This window comes from Heterodontus francisci, chromosome 17 (assembly GCF_036365525.1).
Source record: "Heterodontus francisci isolate sHetFra1 chromosome 17, sHetFra1.hap1, whole genome shotgun sequence".
In the NCBI taxonomy this organism is placed as follows: domain Eukaryota; kingdom Metazoa; phylum Chordata; class Chondrichthyes; order Heterodontiformes; family Heterodontidae; genus Heterodontus; species Heterodontus francisci.
The window spans coordinates 50593460-50613577 of record NC_090387.1 but is presented as its reverse complement, the minus strand read 5'-3'; the positions used below and the strand labels follow the sequence as shown (position 1 = coordinate 50613577).

Genomic DNA, 20118 nt, shown 5'->3' with positions numbered 1-20118 from the left:
GATAAATTGACTTGGGAAAAAATGTATTCACTATATTCTTGTACTTTCATTAATCTCTCCCTCACCTTCCCAATCTGAATGGTTTGTCCTCTTGTTTCTCTACTGAGCTCTCTCTCAGTTACTTTATTTGTGAATATTGTGGTGGACATAAAATTGACTTTCTTCCCAAATCCTATTTGTTTCTGTAGTCGTTGACTCTCTTCCCCTACTTGACCTACGGAGACAACTTGAAAACAACCACATCACACCCTGTCCAGAATGTAGTAAAACATTACCTATTCATTTCCACACTAAGCAAACTGTGTTCATCTTTAATTAAAATAGAACATGACCTTTTCATACAATATGTACTATAAATAAGACGCAAACCTACACAAAGTAAGCCAAGGGAATTGACCTGTAAAACACTCAAGTCTGAGCAATGAGTCACTCAGTGGCTCATTTTTCAGTAAACCACCAAGTCCATGATGTGTTCTATATTTATACAGTTCAAGTGCAGAGTTTGCCACCTTTGCTTTATAATTAATGTGATATTTTCATTCAACAGTCTCTGCTGTGCTTAGTGATAATAATAAAGTTGAAGAGATCAAGAATTAACAGGATAAAGCTCACTCAAGTTTTTAATTAACTAAGAGACTGCTGGACGGTGACCAAATTTTCTGAAAAAAATCTCAGCATGTCAGTCTACCTGAAATCTCCTTATCAGCTACATGATACAGCAATTGTACAAAATCATGTTATGCTTAATTGTGGTCTGACATAGCATATTCATAATCATTTTCTCAGTCTAAAGTGAAATCTGAATTTCAAAATTCATCTTGTACCATACATGAATATAATTTAGCTGACAAAAAGCTGTGAATTATTATTTTTATCAAGAATTGTGATCAAGACCTCAATCATTAAAAACATTTTTCTTCAGATGGCAACACAATATGTGCTTTTAAATCTGCAACAAAAAATGCACATAAATATAATGTATTTCACTTTCAGTCACTTGTGTAAAGTTATGCTTACTGAAATTCAAGTGCAGTATACTGCAATACCCAAAGGGTTAAACAACTTCCCATTGAGAGCTGCACAGCGACTGCAGCTGAGCTTAAGCGGTCTCAACCCACATGCAGAACCACAATTAGATCTTACTTCTTTTTCCCATCCAGTTACAAAGGACATAGCCTCACAGCAGACATGTTTTGTTTGAAGCAGCTACAAAGAGCAGGTTCTTCGAATTTAGTCAGTGTCATGTCATACCCTATAAACATTTAGTTTTACAAGTTTTGATAAGGTTTGAGTTAAATTAATACTACAATGCTCAAAAATTGTGCTCAAATTATTGCACATAATTTACAGTAAAAGACTACAATGCTTTTTCTCTTTAAAAAGCAATCAAAATAATTTTTTGTTAACACTTATATTTGAAATAGACTTACACCTTGTCTAACACACAGTACATAATAACTAAAACTTAGACACCATGCAGTTTTCATCATACTGGAATACAGTATTTTATCATTGACCAGATTCTGATATGAACATCTGTTTTGTGTCTTTTAAAAAATTTAAATGAAATCCCTGTAAATTCCATTCAGATTGCTGTCAACTCTGAGTCATCTATAAATTAACCTATAATAGACATGCATACCAAACACAGAATTTGACAGTAATTTGCAACAGTACATCATAGCAGCTTGTTGGAACTTCAATGCACTGAGATACAGAACGGAAGTATGTGGGTTTCTGCTCATGATTTAAAACACAGCAAGTTTCTGTTATTACTGTCTGGTAGTCACCAAGATGGCCAGACACTTGCTGACACAAAGTACACCACCATGGGGCACCAAGTCCCACTTGGCCTACAGAGATTGCTTCAAAACTGTCTGTGTACTTGAGAGAGAGAGACACTGCATGATTTAGGCATACCTGAAGAGACAGAAAAAAAACAAAATTTCAAGTGATAAAGACACTATCAACTGCAGATTATTACTACAGATGTACTGAGGAATTAAATCCCAATTGTTAACTTTCATGAGTGAACCAGTACCAGTATATCCAATGGCCTTGTGTACATGTTGCCACCTGAACCGACAGCTATAATTGGCAAATTTTTCCTTACAAATATTCACCATCATAGGATGAATGATTAGCACTTGTGGTGCAATATTGCAATGAAAATGATGTACCAAACACACATGCTTTGAATAAAGTCCATAGTGACATTTAAATGCGACTGAGCTGAATTTGGCTATGCAATCAGAGCACATGCAATATACCTAATTTCCCAGAATGCATCAATACCAGTCAGCTACACCAATGGAATATTTTTCCTTCAGCTTCTAGTACTTTCTACTGAACGTTTTTCAAAATTATTTGAAGGACAAAAAAAAAGGTCAAATGCTACTGTGGCAAATTTTATATTGAGTGTTTCTTTTATAAAAGAAGGTTGTTTGTGTCGAGAGTGAGAAAAAAATAAGTGCTCTGATAACACAGCTACTGCAGCTTTTATATAGAAATATATGGAAGTTAGAACACAAAAGCTTATTTTGTTTTTCAATTTAAAAAATCACATTAGAATGAGGAAAGATGATGTCTGCTCTTCTGTTCATCTGTCTGTCTCTTTCACTGGTGTACAAAAATAAGCAATTAGTCGTTTAGTAGAACAGAACTGGAGTATTGCTGAAAATATAGACATGTTGTCGAAGCTTTTCATCTTGCACTCATCAGGACAATCGCAAGAAAAACCAATGCATGGGAAAACAACAACCTATACTGCATGAGAGTGCTGATTGGTTGGCAAGTGAACTCTGATTGGTAGAGGCATTGCCATGGCAAATGCACCAATCTACAGTGACTGACTGGCAGTTAGCTGTCTTCTCTTGGTGCCAATGCTGCTTTAATTGCCTCCTTTTTGGCATCCCAATAAACATGTGGTTCTTTTTTTGGGAAGTTTCTCTTCCGTTTACCCATTGCCATGACTGCCTATGGTCTTTGTTCCTGCTGAGGTAATTTTTTTCTTTTAAAAGGTCAGTAGTGGGCGGGTCTATCCTAAACTCTCTTTCAGTGCTTTGCTGAGTCATGCAAAGGCTTTTGACTTCAGGGGATGGGTGGTTCGCTTTTTTTCTGACTGTGGGGAGGATACTTTGCTAATCTCCCCTTTGTCCCAGAGGACACTCCTGCCTGCAGATATTTGTGCAAACTCCACTGCACTCCCCTGTGACACTTCAACTAGGTGAGACATCACCCTCACAGTTTCTCTGCCCCCTAGAGGTCTTCCTTTGTCTCTGCAGGTTGCTGTAAATGCTGTTAGCAACTCTGGTGGGGTGCTTCTAGTATCTGCATTTACGTAGGTGGATGTGGTGTCTAACTTTTCACATTTTCCAGGGTTGGCTGACCGGACAGTAGGGGTTTTCATCTGGGATTCCTCCCGGACTTCCTTTAACCTGCTCTCTTGGTCACTTTTTCCCTTTCTCTGTCTAACCTTTTGCCAGCCTAGTGCCTGCCTGTCCCTTTTTGTTCTCTGTGGGGGTCCCTTACAGTTCACCAGCCCTCTGCTGGAGGGTCCTCCTAACACAGGTACCAGAGGTGCGAGTTTCACTGTAGGTTGGGGTTTCCCCTCAACCTGGCACATGTGACAACTCCTGCAGTACTCCACCACACCTTTGTGTAATTTTGGCCAGTCAAATTGCTATCTTATGTGGGCTTTGGTCTTTCATATACCAGCATGTACAGCCACTGTAGTCGCGTGTCTCCTTAATATTTCTCTCCAGTACCTCTGTGGCATCATTAACTGGTGAACTACTGAATATTCCTTGCTCTCAGGTCTCTCATCAGTGCCTGCAGCGGTTCAAGAAGGCAGCTCACCATCTTCTCAAGGGCAATTAGGGATGGGGAATAAATGCTGGCCGAGCCAGCAATGCTCACATCCCAAGAATGAATTTTTAAAAAACTCATTCTTTAAATAGTAGCAATCAGGGACTCCCTCTGCTTCACTTTCAGACTGGGCAGCCTGTGCTAACTCTCGCAATACTGGGTCAGCTTGCTGAGCCTCAGCTAGGGGAAATCCACTTTATTCATTCCCTGGGTCTCCTAACTTTCCAAAGAAAGTCGCGGACAGGCAGACCTCATTTCTCTTCCAGAACTGCTTGGGCTTCTATCACCTTCCCACCCTTTGTCCTTTTTGGATTTGTGGGGGTGATTAGGAAAGGTACTCCCCTGGGAAACCGACTTATAAATTAAAGCAAACTCATCAGCCAGAACAGCTGCTTGCCGGGCTCTCTGGAACCATTGCTCCTCTACATGGCTCTTCATAGAGAGTGGGAGAGAGTGTTTAAATTCTTCTCTTATAGAATTACTTCTCTGAGATTCTCATAGCTGAGATGTACTTTAAGAGCCCTCAACCACTGGTCAAAAGCCAGCTGCTTACTTCTTTCAAACTCCAGATAAGTTTGATTAGCTTGCTGCTTGAGGGTTCTAAACTATTGGCGATAGGCTTCGGGTACTAATTCATATGCCCCAAGGATAGCATTTTTTGTCAGTTCATAATTTGATGAACTCTCATCTGGAAACTGGGAATAAACCTCATAGGCTTTTTCAGTCAGCTTGCTTTGCAGTAAAAGAGGCCAGGTCTCAGCTGGCCATTTTAGCTGCCTTGCCAGTTCCTCAAAGGACACAAAAAAATTCTTCTACATCTTCCTCATTGAATTTTGGAATTAATTGGGCTAGTTTTAACAATTCTGTACCCATCCCTGAATTACGCTCCTCCATATTGGCCATGCTTTCACTGGGGTTACTATGTCGCCCACTAGTTAACTCAAGCCGCTTCAACTCTCTCTCTTCACATTCCTTCCCGAATATTCTTTCTCTCTCTCTCGTTCCTTCTCCTGTCTTTCTCTGCATGTTCCTTCTGGAAGGCTCTTTCTTTCTCCTTTTCCTCAAATTCAAGTTTCCTTTGTTCCAATTGTATCTTTGCTAGCAATACCGTGTTGGAGTGTGCTTCTAACCCTGTTTCTGCTTCTTCAGATTCAAGGGAAAAATGGCTGGCCACTAGCCTTAGGAGTTCAGACTTCCTAGCCTTGCCACGTACAGTGATCCCACACTGTTCAAACATTTTCCTCAACTTCTCCATAGACAGTGCTTTTAACTTATCCAAAGTTACTTCATCCTGGCTTGGGGAGCTACTAGCTTCAGCTGCAGACATGTTAGTATTCAATCATACACAACTACAAGAAAACCTGTATTGAAAACTTGCTCTCTTTTGCTTGGGGACAATTTAGTTTCCCACTTCCAATTTCTCTCATTTGTCTGTGAGTCAATTCCGGATGCTAGCACCCAAATTTCTGTTACGACCAGGTGAGAAAGGTGTCTAGGGTTCCCTTTCAGCCTTCACCTGGTCTTACAGTAACAGGGTTTAATTTTAAACACATCGTGTTTTTAGCTCCCCCTTGCTGAATCCTTGTTCACCGCTTTCCAATTACAAGGCAAAGAAACCAGCACAAACAGGCTTTCTTAGGTTTAAAGAGGAAAAATTGAAATTTATTCAACTTAAACTCTAATTCGGTTAATGCCTACGACGCGCCCACGCTAGCATGCATACGCGATACACATATGCAAATAGAGACAGAAGAGAGAAGAAAAAATTAAGTGGGAAGGTTTGGGGCAATTTCTGAAGAGTTGTCGTTATAGTTCTTTGAGCTCACTGTCGAGTCCTTGATTGTAGGTAGATCTTGCTTTCCGTTGGGGCCCAGTATTCTTCTTAAACCTTGTTCGCGGTAGGAGACTTTTCTCCTTTGGGGTTCATGTGCCTTCAGTGAATTCAGAGGCTTGTGAGTAAGAGATGGGAGCAGACAGGAGAGAGATCTTCTCAGTCCAAGAGCAAGAAGACTTTCTGCCCAAACTGTTTGTACAAATTCAAAAAATTCAGGTTGCCCAGCAGGTTAGTCATGTGACTAGTCCGTTTGTGTATTCGGCCATCTCAGCAGCTATCCTGGAATGCGAGCTCCCCCACCTTCAACGTCTGGTGATCACAAGTCCATTGTGGGTTGAATGTCAGGGAATGGCTGCTTTGTCCTCCCAAACATCGTCTGTTAATATGCAAATGTCTTTTCCAGCCATGACTGATCCGTTCAACAAGTCTTCTTCACTCCAGTAACAGTTTAAAATCAATGTTCGTGACAAAATTAATATGCCTCATTCTTGGCAGGTGGGGTCCTGGCATGACTATATCAAATGTGCAGGGTTTATTTTCCTTAACTTTGCACTTCAATATCAGACAACCACAGTTTGGGATAGGAATTATGTGAATGTCTACAATTCTTCATTAATAAGCTCCTCCGCTGTGCAGGCACCAGGCTCCAACAGATCATGGACAGTTTACAAAAACAGAAACAAGGGCAAGATACATTTTATATACAATTCAAAATTACAGATAGTAATAATGAATTACAGACAAAAAGAAATTACAACCATCTAACTCAAAGTAACTATATATTCTAAATTTGTACTGCAATAGATTGCAAACTCAGTGATAAGACTGAGCCTCTCTTTGCTAGATATGCCACTCCCAACAATATCTCTGTCCATGTGTGACATCTTCTACTTTCCCTCCTTTCCCCACAAATACCAAAAGATGTTGATTCAAAGTTTGTGAGATAAGATAACACAATCTCCATATGTCAAAGGCATGTCCTCATGCCTTTAATTCTGTGAGTTGCAAATGTTATGACAAAGGCGGGAGGAGTGCACTGTCTTTCTCTAGTTCCACTTCTCCACAGATCACAACATATATTTAAATGTGTACCCAGTTACCGATGAGGCGAATTATACACTCTTATCTATTTTAGTTTAAGATTAATTTCCACCAACCGGGTTTCTTTAATAAACAACAAAGATATTAAGTTATTATAAAACAAGACTTAGTCAATAAAGATGCAAAGCTTTAACACAGTTTGAAATATGACAGTAAATATATACGTTCCCTTCTAAATACCCAACACACACACATGCACACACACACACACACCCCGATTAAAGAAAAAAAAAATTCTTTGACCAAAGTACTTGTCAATTCTTAAAAGAAAAAGGATATGATATGTTATGTTCCAAATGGCATATAGTCTGGCGTCCGAGTACACATAGACGGGTCACTGGGATCTTTTCAGAAGCAGTTCGCTCAGGAGATGTCAAGAGGAAGTGTTCCAAAAGCTTCTCAGGAGAAATGCAGCATCAGGCGTTACAGCTATCACACACTGGATTTTTTCAGGGTTTCTCAAAGAGGTGGAGTAAAGATGAGCTGGGTGTTTCTTTCAGCTGACTAGAAACCCAACTGACTCAAAACAGTATTCAAAAATAAAACCCACTCTTGAGCACCATTAATCTTGACATGTCACTTTTCTTGTAAACAACTGCCATAGTCAGAAGGCACCTGTTGTTTACTTAGATGAAGACCTGTGACAGCCAGTAAATATTTTTAAACAGACTCCTTCCAGCAACCCTTTTTTTTAAAAAAGTCCAGCACTTCAGTCCTCCAATGAATCCATCTCCACAATTCTAAAACACGAGTCCTCAAAAAATATAAAAAAATGGAAGCACTTTCATAACATCTCCATCCTTGGAGGCATGAAACCCCATTTTTAAATGTGTTTCATTACAAAGTGTGGGGAAAAAAACAGATAAAAAAGAACATTAAAACACATTTATACACTCATTCTCATTCACACTTTACCTGTAACTAATACAGTGCTGCCTTGTACCATCGTTGCATTCAGATAACTGAAAGCAAAGTTAAATTCTAAACAAAGCATCAGCAATTACATGGATTTTCCCCACAATGTGGATAATCTTTAAGTGATCGCTGCAATAGTAAACTCCATCGAGATAGTCCAGCATTCTGATTTTTGAATTTTTCCACAAAGGCAAGGGGATATGATCACTATATACCAGTGTCTCTCTGAGGTCGTGGTGGGCATAGACTTCAAAATGCTTAAGAGCTGGTAATAAGCCCAGGGCTTCTTTTTCCACTGTAATGTATCTCTTTTGGTGTCAATTTAGCTTTTTGGAAAAGTATCCCAATGGACTTTCTATGCCTGATTCATCGTCTTGTAGCAGGACTGCACCGACCCCCAAGTCACTAGCATCAATTGCTATCTTGAAGGGCTTAGTGAAATTTTGGGCAGCCAACACTGGTTCATTAATCAAAATGGCTTTCAGCCTCTCAAAAAATGCTTGGCATTCTCCTGACCACACTATCTCGGCTTTCTTTTTTTGTAGCAAATCTCTCAGTGGAGTGCTAAAATTTGGTACAAACTTGTGGTAGAAACCACACTTCCCCAAAAACTTCAGGATTTATCATTTAGGCTTAGAGGCAGGGAACTCCATAAAAGCTTGTACTTTTGCTGTTCTTGGCAACTGTCCATGCCCTACTATATGCCTGAGGTAGGTTACCTGTGCTTTTGCAAACTCACTTTTGGCAAGGTTCATCACCAAATCAGTCAACTGTAATTTTCTAAACAGAGCTTTTAGTTGTTCCAAGTGGTACTTCCAAGTGTCTCTGTATACTAGCACATCATCAAGGTAAACCACACAGTTAGGAACACTGACTATCACTTGGTTCATTAGTCTCTGAAAAGATGCTGGGGCATTTTTTGGCCCAAATGGCATCACTCGGCATTGGAAAAGATTGTCTGGTGTGACAAAGGCCGATATTTCTTTAGCTCGAGGTGTTAAAGGAACGTACCAGTATCCCTTTAACAAATCTAATTTGGTAAGAAATGTGGCACTGCCAACTCTGTCAATACAGTCTTCCAAGTGAGTAATTGGGTAGGAGTCTTCCTTTGTTACTGCATTAACCTTTCTGTAGTCTATACAAAATCTAATTGAACCATCAGGCTTAGGCTCTAACATGACTGGGGAATTCTAGCTGCTTTGACTGGGTTCAATTCGGTGATTTTCCAACATGTATTGGATTTCTGCTTTCACCTGGGCATGTTTCTCTAAGCAATAAGGATGCTGTTTTATAGGAGCAAATTCTCCTAAATTCACATCATGTATGGCTAAGGTTGTACATCTTGGTTTATCCCTACAGACTCCTTTAAAAATGCTGTAAGTAGCCTTGTTAGGTCCTCTTGTTGTTCTGAATCTAAATATGAAAGCATAGTCTCTAATCTCCCTAACAATTCAGTATTAGCTAACCAGATGGTAGGAGGCTCAATTTGAGAATTGTCTAGGCCTCCTTCTGCCTTATCCTCACTATCCCTTTCATCCTTCACTGTCCCTACTACCCGACATACCTGTTCTTGCTAATCCTCCTCTGGGCGGTGATATTGTTTCAACATATTGATATGACACAGCCAATTCTTTTTCCGGCTATCTGGGGTGTCAATCAAATAGTTTACTTTACCAATCCTTTTGACTACTCTATATGGTCCACTGAACCATGCTTGAAATGTTTGGGTCTTGGCATGCTTGTCTGCCCATTTCTTCATTGTTGTCTGGAAAGCTTTCAAGTGTTCCTAAGCCACTTTGCCGGCTCTCGTGAGCCATTCCCGGAACATGGATACATAATCTAACAGAGACGATTCGTCCCTCTGTTCTAAAAACTTTTCTTTAATTAGTTTTTTAGAGGACCTCTTACCTCATGTCCATAAACTAATTCAAAAGGACTAAAACCAGTAGATTCATGAGGTGAATCCCGTGTGGCAAACAAAAGAACTTCCAGCCCTTCGTCCCAATTAGGGGATATTCATGACAGTATGCCCTGATCATCCTTTTTGAGGGTCTGATGGTACCTTTCCAAAGCTCCCTGTGTCTGTGGGTGGTATGCTGAAGACTTTAACTGTGCTATACCCATATTACCCATAACTTCCTGAGAATTTTTAGACATAAAATTGGAACCTTGATCTGATTGAATCTCAATCGGTAATACATATCTAGTGAAGAACTGGGTTAACTTGTCGACCACTACCTTAGCAGAAATTGTTCTCAAGGGAATGGCCTCCGGGAACCTAGTAGCCATATCCATGTTAGTGAGTATATATTGGTGTCCCATTTTTGTTTTTGGTAAAGGTCCTACACAGTCTATAAACACCCTACTAAATGATTCCCCAAAAACTGGTATGGGAATTAGAGGTGCCAGTTTTATGGCAGATTGCAGTTTTCCCACAATCTGGCACATTTTACAAAACTGCATCACATCCTTGCAAAGACCTGGCCAGTAAAAATGTAAACTTATACGTGATTGGGTCTTCCAGATCCCCACATGTTCCGCCATAGGAGTTACATGGGCTAGCCTTAATATTTCCCAGTGATACTTGGGCAGTACCACGATCTGGTGAACTACCGTCCATTCTTCATCCGCAGGTCTGTGAAGAGGTCTCCACTTCATCAGAATCCCACTTTTAATATAGTAGCCTTCCAGAACTCGCTTTGCCTCAGCTTCAATTAGAGCTAATTGTGTCACTTAACTCTGGATCAGCCTGCTAAGCCTCGATCCCGAAGACTTACTGAACATTTCCTTTGGATTATGCAAATCCCAAAGAATGTTTCAGATACTCGGCTACCTGTCAGTGGTACCAATCTGACCTCCGACAATGGAACTTGTTTCGCCATTGCTCGGGTCACTACAGGTGAAGGAATAATTCCTGGAACCTTTTCCTGCAACTGCTCTGTCTCTTTGACTTCATTTGCTCTTTCCGTGACTACTAGAGAAGCTACTACCTTCGCTACAGCCAATCATTCCCCAGGAGTAGGTCAACTCCGTATGCAGGCAAACTATGGACAACTCTTACAGTTACCGTTCCAGACATTAGGTCACACTCCAGGTGCACCCGATACAAAGGTACGGGTATATACTCCCCGCTGATACCATTCACTAAAACCTTGGTATTCAGTGCACTCTCTAACAAAAGAGTTTGGGTGTCTCCTGTATCCCGAAGTATAACTATAGGTTTACTTGCCTCACTTGAGAGATAAGAAGTTACTTTTCCTTCGACTACAATTCCCTATAACTCTCAGGTATCCTGTTAACATCCCCTGTATTCACAATAGTTTTTGTACTTGGTCTTACAGCTGCAGTCAAAGCTACAGCTTGCTCTGTTGTACTCTCAGTCAGGGCCTCTTTCTCTGCATTGGCCTTGTGTACCCCAATAAGTCCCATGGGTTTACCCCGTAACTTCCAGCATTCTGAACGAAGGTGTCCCACCTTATGGCAATGGAAACACCTAGGCTTTTGGACCTCACTTCTAATGAAAGGTCACAGACTGAAACATTAACTCTGAATCTCTCTCCACAGATGCTGCCAGATCTGCTGAGTATTTACAGCACTTTCTGTTTTTATTTCAGACATCCAGTAAATACTGTTTTTGAACAGCGATCCTTTAAGAACAGTCTAGCATCTATTGAATCACTTCAGTCCACCAATGAATCCATCTCCACAATTCTAAAACGCAAGTCCTCAAAAAATATTTTTTTTAAATGGAAGCACTTTCTTAACACAAAACAGCCATGCTATGAACATTTTCTCAATAGACAACCAAAATCATCTCTCTGACCAGAAGTGACAAAAAATGTAGCAAATGAACTGTGAGAATTATTTTTCCAATGCTCTTTTCCTTTTTATGTCTTTTTTATACCCAAAAATTGATGCTTTGTAGACCAGGTGGATTATTATTTCAGAGTCAACTGAAGTGGAAATTTTTTATGAATTTCATTTTTGATACCTCAGAAAAGATAACATTATAGTCTTGGGTTTGTCATGCAGGCCCCCACCTGCCAAGAATGAGGCACACATTATTTCGTCACATGAACATTAAAACTTAAAATTATTGCTGGGAAGAAAAGAGGGCCTATCACAAGGAACTGCCATGCCCCTTGCCAGAAAGACCTTTTTTGCATACTAGCAGACAGTGTTGGAACAAAGGACCCCGTCCCTGCTTCTCTAATACACAGATGACCTGGTCAGACCAGTTTAGTCACATAACTAATTGGCAGTTGGAATTTTTTGAATTTGAACTTGCCACAGAGTTTTAAAACTCAGAAAGCAGTTTGCTCCTGGAATGAGAGCATCTCTCTCCTGTCTGCTCTCATCTCACTCTCAACAGCTTCGGAAACCACTGAAGACATTTGAACCCCAAGAGAGAAAGGTCTCCTACAGTAAACAAGGTTCAAGAAGAATACTGGGCCCCAACAAAAAGCAAGAACTACCTATAAAGGGACTACAGTGAGCTCCGTAACAAGATATTCTTCTGATATTGCCTCAAACCTCTCAATTTTATTTTTCTTCTGCTCTTTTCTGTCCCTATTTGCATGTGCGTATCACGTATGCATGCTAGCGTGGGGCATGGCGTGTATCCGTAGATGTTAACTGAATTAGTGTTTAAGTTTAAGGTTTAATAAATTTCACTTTTCTTCTTTAAGCCTGAGAAAACCTAGTTGTACTCATTTCTTTGCCTTATAACTGGAAAGTGATGAACAAGGATTCAACAAGGAGGAGCTCAAAATACAATGTGTTTAAAATTAAACCCTGTTACAATAAGAACAGGTGAAGACAGTAAAAGACCCCTAGACACCTTTCTCACCTGGTTGTAACAGGTTCTTCACAGTTATCAGAATACTGCTTAGTTGGCATTTTTATTTTCATTCAAAAAGAGTGAGCGGAGCTTCTCGGAGTTATGAAAGAGACCATAAACAATTCTCAAGGCAACGTTAGCTGTCATGATAAATAGAATCATAGAATGGTTCAGGCAGACAAGGCGGCCATTCGGCTTGCTGCCTCCATGCTGGCTCTCTGCAAGAATAACTCAGCTACTCCTGCTCCGCTGCCTTTTCCCCATAGCCTTGCAAATTTTTGTTTTCAGATAATTATCCAATTCTCTTTTGAAAGCCACAATTGACTCTGCCTCCACCACCCTCTCCGGCAGTGCATTCCAGATTATAACTACTCGCTGCTTAAAAACGTTTTTCCTCATGTCACCTTTGGTTCGTTTGCCATTCACCTTAAATTGGTGTACTGTAGTTCTCAACCCTCCTGCCATAGGAAAGTTTTTCCCTATGTACTCCCCTGATGATTTTGGGCACCTCTATCAAATCTCATCTCAACCTTTGCTGGAGAAGCTGGGACAGTTCTGAATCTATCCACGTAGCTGAAGTCCCTCATCCCTGGAACCATTCTCATAAGTCTTTTCAGCACCCTCTCTAATGTTTTTACGTCCTTCCTAACATTTGGGGCCCAGAATTGGACAGAATACTCCAGTTGAGGCCAAACCAGTATTTTATAAAGGTTCACCATAACTTCTTTGCTTTTGTGCTCTATGCCTCTATTTATAAACCACAGAATCCTGTATGCCATATTAACTGCTTTCTCAAACTGCCCTGCCACCTTCAATGATTTATGTACATTGAGCCCCAGGACCGCATGGAAGATGGCAGGATCCCCAAAGACACATTGTACAGCGAGCTCGCCACTGGTATCAGACCCACCGGCCGTCCATGTCTCCGCTATAAAGACGTCTGCAAACGTGACATGAAATCCTGTGACATTGATCACAAGTCGTGGGAGTCAGTTGCCAGCGTTCGCCAGAGCTGGCGGGCAGCCATAAAGACAGGGCTAAAATGTGGCGAGTCGAAGAGACTTAGTAGTTGGCAGGAAAAAAGACAGAGGCGCAAGGGGAGAGCCAACTGTGCAACAGCCCCGACAAACAAGTTTCTCTGCAGCACCTGTGGAAGAGCCTGTCACTCCAGAATTGGCCTTTATAGCCACTCGAGGCGCTGCTTCACAAACCACTGACCACCTCCAGGCGCGTATCCATTGTCTCTCGAGATAAGGAGGCCCAAAAGAAGAAGAAGAAGAAAAAGAAGAAAAAGCCCCAGGACCCTCTGCTCCTGCACCCACTTTAGAATTGTATCCTTTATTTTATATTGCCTCTTCTCATTCTTCCTACCCAAATGTATCACTTCACACTTCTCTGCATTAGATTTTATCTGCCAGTGTCTTCCTATTCCACCAGCCTTCTATGTCCTCTTGAAGTCTATCACTATCCTCCTCACAGCTCACAATATTTCCAAGAGAAGAGAAATACTTCCAGAAGAGAAGTCATGTAAATGGCAAGAAAGCAGAGATGAACTCAACGTTTAACCTTTCTGAAGCAAAGCAAACTATGATGCTCAGGGGATTTTGCGTTACTTGTCTTTAGAGATTTAGAACAGTCAAGTTTTAAACTACATCAGCTCAGAATTATGCATCAAGATACTGACTAAATGTTTCACCATGCAAGATCAGTATGCACCCAAGTTTCTAATCAACTATTGCTAGTCTATCTAGAAATTGATTTAACTAGACATAAATTTGCCACACGTATCTACTGAACAGTTATTCATACATTAAAATGTTTTTCTTAAATTAATCCAGTAAATCAAATGCATAGGGATTTAGTTCGAAAAGGTACATATTTCTAACTATCTTACAAACGTATAATAGAAAGCATATTGACATGGATTAAGTAAACAAGTTTGATTTAAAATGTTACTCATAATGCTGAGTGAGACAAACATCAGTCTCAATGATTTTATTCACAAGAAAAAAGAACCTGCATTTTATACCATTTTATAAGCTGAGGAGATCAAAAAATGGTTCCCAGCCAATTAAATATTTCAGAAGTGTATTCATGTTGTCATGTAGGGAAACAAGGCAGCCAAATTATGCATAGCCAAGTGCCGCGTACAAGAGTGAGACCAATGATCAGAAAAACTGCTTTCAGTGATGTTGGTGGAATGATAAATGGTGCTCAGATGGGACTCCCTTGCTCTCAGAGGGGGAGCTGGTGGTACAGTGGTAATGTCAATGAACTAGTAACCCAGAGGCCCAGGCTAATGTACTGGGGACTGGGTTCAAATCCCACCATGGCAGTTAGTGGAATTTAAATTTAATTAAGAAAAATTCTGGAATTGAAAGCTAGTCTCAATAATGGTGCCACGATCATTGTTGTAAAAACCCATCTGGTTCACTAATGCCCTTTAGAGAAGAAAACCTGCAGTCTTTACCTGCTGTGGCAGGTGAGTCCAGACCCACAGCAATGTGGTTGCCTCTTAACTGCCCTCTAAAATGGTTCAGCAAGCCACTCAGTTGTCAAGGGCAATTAGGTACGGACAACAAATGCTGGCCTTGCCAGCGATGCTCACATCCCATGAAAGAATGAAAAAAGTTACTGTCAGATGATGTGCATCCACCTGAGTGGCACATTGGGCCGTGATCGAGTGTCTCACCCAAACGACAGCACCTCCATCAGTACAGCACTGAAGTAGCAGCCTGAATTATGTGCTCAAATTACTGGATTGGGGTTTCTGCTCAAAAGTGAGAGAGTTGTTCTTGAACCACTGGCACAATAAGGCTACAAGATGATTAATTTATAACAATTTCTAAAAAAAACTTACTTCATTTGAATGGATTTTTGCAGATGCCTATAAAAAGTTAGCAAAGGTTACTGCAACCAATTTCTTGTCAAAGGTGCATGTTTAAGTTGGTTACAAAAAGTTCTCGTATAAATTAATGCCTTTATATCTTTACAGTCATTTTTAAAAGGGAATCTGGTTAGGACCTGAAACCATTCCGAAGTAGCAACTTCTCTTCGTACATTGCGTAGGGGTTCTTAAAAATCGACACGAAGTCTTCATATATTAAATTTTATTGAATTATTGCTTCTCCCTGGAGTGTTTTAACACGATGCATTAAATTATTTTTTTAAACCTTATGTTTATATCCATTACTTACTACTCCCAATTAATTTTGTTACGATGTTAGTTTGTTGATCGCCGGATTGGATACTTTACCAACTTCACGTACACTGCAATCAGATACAAAAAAACTATACAGGGCACATGACATCAAATGATTTAAACTTACCAAAGTTTCAGAAGCTTTTTTTTTACCGTTTGCCGCTCACAGTAATCAGATTAAAGAGACTGCTTTCAGTTCCATTGTAGTCACGGGAATATTTATCGCTGAATTGACAACACGCAACAACTTGCTTTCAGTCTCCCAGTGTGGACCTGGCGTCTTTAAAGTTGCTTTTTTTTTCGAATGTCTCTCTCCCCCCCCCCCCCCCCCTCTTTTTCTTTTTCACTTCCGTTTCACAGCAGCCTGCGCGTTACCCAACAGGAAAGATGTATTTTCAGCTGTGTTTAAAATGCGGAAATGGTGCTTGGTGCTCAAACTTTGTGATGGTTGAATTGTACATCAGAGTCTGCGGCTAAACAAGGGCAACAGAGTGGCGCTGGCACAGGGCTCGTGTCCTGCAAAAACTCGATCGTCGCTGCTCTTTGAGGAGTTTGCCCCACAAAAAAGAATTCTTCCCCCGGCGACCCCCTCCCCTCACTTCAAGTGAGTGTGAAATTTCTGTGTCGGGTTAACCTGCTTTCCTCCTTCAGCTGAAGGTAGTCTTGCTCAGGCAGTGCCATGAAAGTGCGACTGTGTACCTGCAGGGGGGAGTGAAGCGCTCAGGTGCACTGAGAGAATGGGCGGCGGCAGCAGCTTTCACATCACACTGGGGCTTGCTGTAACTCAAGCGGCGGCTTTCATCCGTCTCTTCAATAGGCACACTTTCAAATGACAGACTTCCTCTCTCTTATTTTTGCCGCTACTGCTGCCACGCGCTGGTTCCCGCCAAAAACACTCGGCTCATAAGAAACGGAGTTGATTCAACCTGAAGTTGGGGTTGGGTGTAAAAACTGCAATAATCCAGACTTGAGCAGACGAGGACTCCATGCAAACTCAGTGATACTAAACCCTCTGGCTAGGATCGCGATGTGTGTGTGTGAATTATACTGGAAAATAAACATTACATGCAGTTACTCAGATTTCCAGCATCCGCAGTATTTTGCTTTTATTACATGCAGTTATCTCGCATCGTTTGTTCAACAGTGAGAGTAAACAGTGTTTATTACTCATCCTTGATATTTCCAATGGCTTGGTGACGCCTGTTTCGTAAGATTGATAGAGAGCAAAGGGGGCACTTAACATATGTAAATTGAACTATATGTGTGAGTGGACAGGATACTCCTCCTCAGTTCATGTACGCAGAATGACGTCTGAGAATAAGCAGTCGACCCCATAAGCTTTATTTCTCAACTGTAGTTGAGTTGTAGGGTAGTTGTTATGGGGGACTTTAACTTTCCAAATATTGACTGGAAATACTATAGTTCGAGTACTTTAGATGGGTCAGTTTTTGTCCAGTGTGTGCAGGAGGGTTTTCTGACACAGTATGTAGACAGGCCAACCAGGGGCAATGCCACATTGGATTTGGTACTGGGTAATGAACCCAGCCAGGTGTTAGATTTAGAAGTTGGTGAGCACTTTGGTGATAGTGATCACAATTCGGTTAGGTTTACCTTAGCGATGGGCAGGGACAGGTATACACCGCAGGGCAAGAATTATAGCTGGGGGAAAGGAAATTATAATGCGATTAGGCAAGATTTAGGATGCGTAGGATGGGGAAGGAAACTGCAGGGGATGGGCACAATCGAAATGTGGAGCTTATTCAAGGAGCAGCTACTGCGTGTCCTTGATAAGTATGTACCTGTCAGGCAGGGAGGAAGTTGTCGAGCGAGGGAGCCGTGGTTTACTAAAGAAGTTGAAGCGCTTGTCAAGAGGAAGAAGAAGGCTTACGTTAGGATGAGACGTGAAGGCTCAGTTAGGGCGCTTGAGAGTTACAAGCTAGCCAGGAAGGATCTAAAGGGAGAGCTAAGAAGAGCAAGGAGAGGACACGAGAAGTCATTGGCGGATAGGAACAAGGAAAACCCTAAGGCTTTCTATAGGTATATCAGGAATAAAAGAATGACGAGAGTTAGATTAGGGCCAATCAAGGATAGTAGTGGGAAGTTGTGTGTGGAATCAGAGGAGATAGGGGAAGCGTTAAATGAATATTTTTCGTCAGTATTTACAGTAGAGAAAGAAAATGTTGTCGAGGAGAATACTGAGATTCAGACTACTAGGCTAGATGGGATTGAGGTTCACAAGGAGGAGGTGTTAGCAATTTTGGAAAGTGTGAAAATAGATAAGTCCCCTGGGCCAGATGGGATTTATCCTAGGATTCTCTGGGAAGCCAGGGAGGAGATTGCAGAGCCTTTGTCCTTGATCTTTATGTCGTCATTGTCGACAGGAATAGTGTCGGAAGACTGGAGGATAGCAAATGTTGTCCCCTTGTTCAAGAAGGGGAGTAGAGACAGCCCTGGTAATTATAGACCTGTGAGCCTTACTTCGGTTGTGGGTAAAATGTTGGAAAAGGTTATAAGAGACAGGATTTATAATCATCTTGAAAAGAATAAGTTCATTAGCGATAGTCACACGATTTTGTGAAGGGTAGCTCGTGCCTCACAAACCTTATTGAGTTTTTCGAGAAGGTGACCAAACAGGTGGATGAGGATAAAGCAGTGGATGTGGTGTATATGGATTTCAGTAAGGCGTTTGATAAGGTTCCCCACGGTAGGCTATTGCAGAAAATACGGAAGTATGGGGTTGAAGGTGATTTAGAGCTTTGGATCAGAAATTGGCTAGCTGAAAGAAGACAGAGGGTGGTGGTTGATGGCAAATGTTCATCCTGGAGTTTAGTTACTAGTGGTGTACCGCAAGGATCTGTTTTGGGGCCACTGCTGTTTGTCATTTTTATAAATGACCTGGAAGAGGGTGTAGAAGGGTGGGTTAGTAAATTTGCGATGACACGAAGGTTGGTGGAGTTGTGGATAGTGCCGAAGGATGTTGTAGGGTACAGAGGGACATAGATAGGCTGCAGAGCTGGGCTGAGAGATGGCAAATGGAGTTTAATGCGGAGAAGTGTGAGGTGATTCACTTTGGAAGGAGTAACAGGAATGCAGAGTACTGGGCTAATGGGAAGATTCTTGGTAGTGTAGATGAACAGAGAGATCTTGGTGTCCAGGTACATAAATCCCTGAAAGTTGCTACCCAGGGCTGTTAAGAAGGCATTTGGTGTGTTAGCTTTTATTAGTAGGGGGATCGAGTTTCGGAGCCACGAGGTTATGCTGCAGCTGTACAAAACTCTGGTGAGGCCGCACCTGGAGTAGTGCGTGCAGTTCTGGTCACCGCATTATAGGAAGGATGTGGAAGCTTTGGAAAGGGTGCAGAGGAGATTTACTAGGATGTTGCCTGGTATGGAGGGAAGGTCTTACGAGGAAAGGCTGAGGGACTTGAGGTTGTTTTCGTTGGAGAGAAGGAGGAGGAGAGGTGACTTAATAGAGACATATAAGATAATCAGAGGGTTAGATAGGGTGGATAGTGAGAGTCTTTTTCCTCAGATGGTGATGGCAAACACAAGGGGACATAGCTTTAAGTTGAGGGGAGATAGATATAGGACAGATGTTAGAGGTAGTTCCTTTACTCAGAGAGTAGTAGGGGCGTGGAACGCCCTGCCTGCAACAGTAGTAGATTCGCCAACTTTAAGGGCATTTAAGTGGTCATTGGATAGACATATGGATGAAAATGGAATAGTGTAGGTCAGATGGTTTCACAGGTCGGCGCAACAGCGAGGGCCGAAGGGCCTGTTCTGCGCTGTGATGTTCTAATTCTGTATCTGGCTGATAACCTGTACCAATATTCTTCCAGTTAGCCTATTAAAAGCGCATTCCTTCTTAGCTTTGCTCTATAAGAAATGACTAACTAAAGGTCCCACTTTTCAGAATTGTCTAAACCTGTTTTTGTTTAAATCATGCTTTTTTCAGTGTGCTGCAATATTAAGCCAGAATTTAAGCTAAATTGCTTCCTTTCCATTAACTGAAAGGACCAGTGTCTCTTCAAGCTTTCCAGCTCTGTCCAACATGATATCTGGAGGTCAGCTAGCAGCAAGGTGCAAGAACCCTACCACATAAAGTGCCAAACCTTCAATCTATTGTCCATATGTACCCTTGTGGAAATGTCAAAAGTGTCAACTCTGGTCAAATTATTTGGTGGGTTAACTGAGTGAAATGGCAGCTTTTCCTGACAAATTACTGCTGTGTGTTCCTTTCCTTGTTCCTCGTGTCCTAAACCACATATCATTTTGGTCCTGGCTCTATGGCAGTGCTAGCATGCTGATAATTTTTCCAACTGGCCATAAGTGCGTATTGACTGGGAGCAAGCTATTTAAA

The 20118-nt window shown here is 41.3% G+C and overlaps 1 protein-coding gene across 2 annotated transcripts in view; it reads right to left on the bottom strand.

Moving 5' to 3' along the window:
- Positions 1-16085, bottom strand: part of adcy7 (adenylate cyclase 7) — a 176863-nt gene extending 160778 nt beyond the window's left edge. For both annotated transcript variants that reach the window (XM_068049414.1, XM_068049415.1), the window contains exon 1: positions 15887-16085. The gene's annotated coding sequence lies outside the window, so the exon portion shown is untranslated. The remainder of the gene's footprint in view (positions 1-15886) is intronic.
- Positions 16086-20118: the final 4033 nt, after the last annotated feature.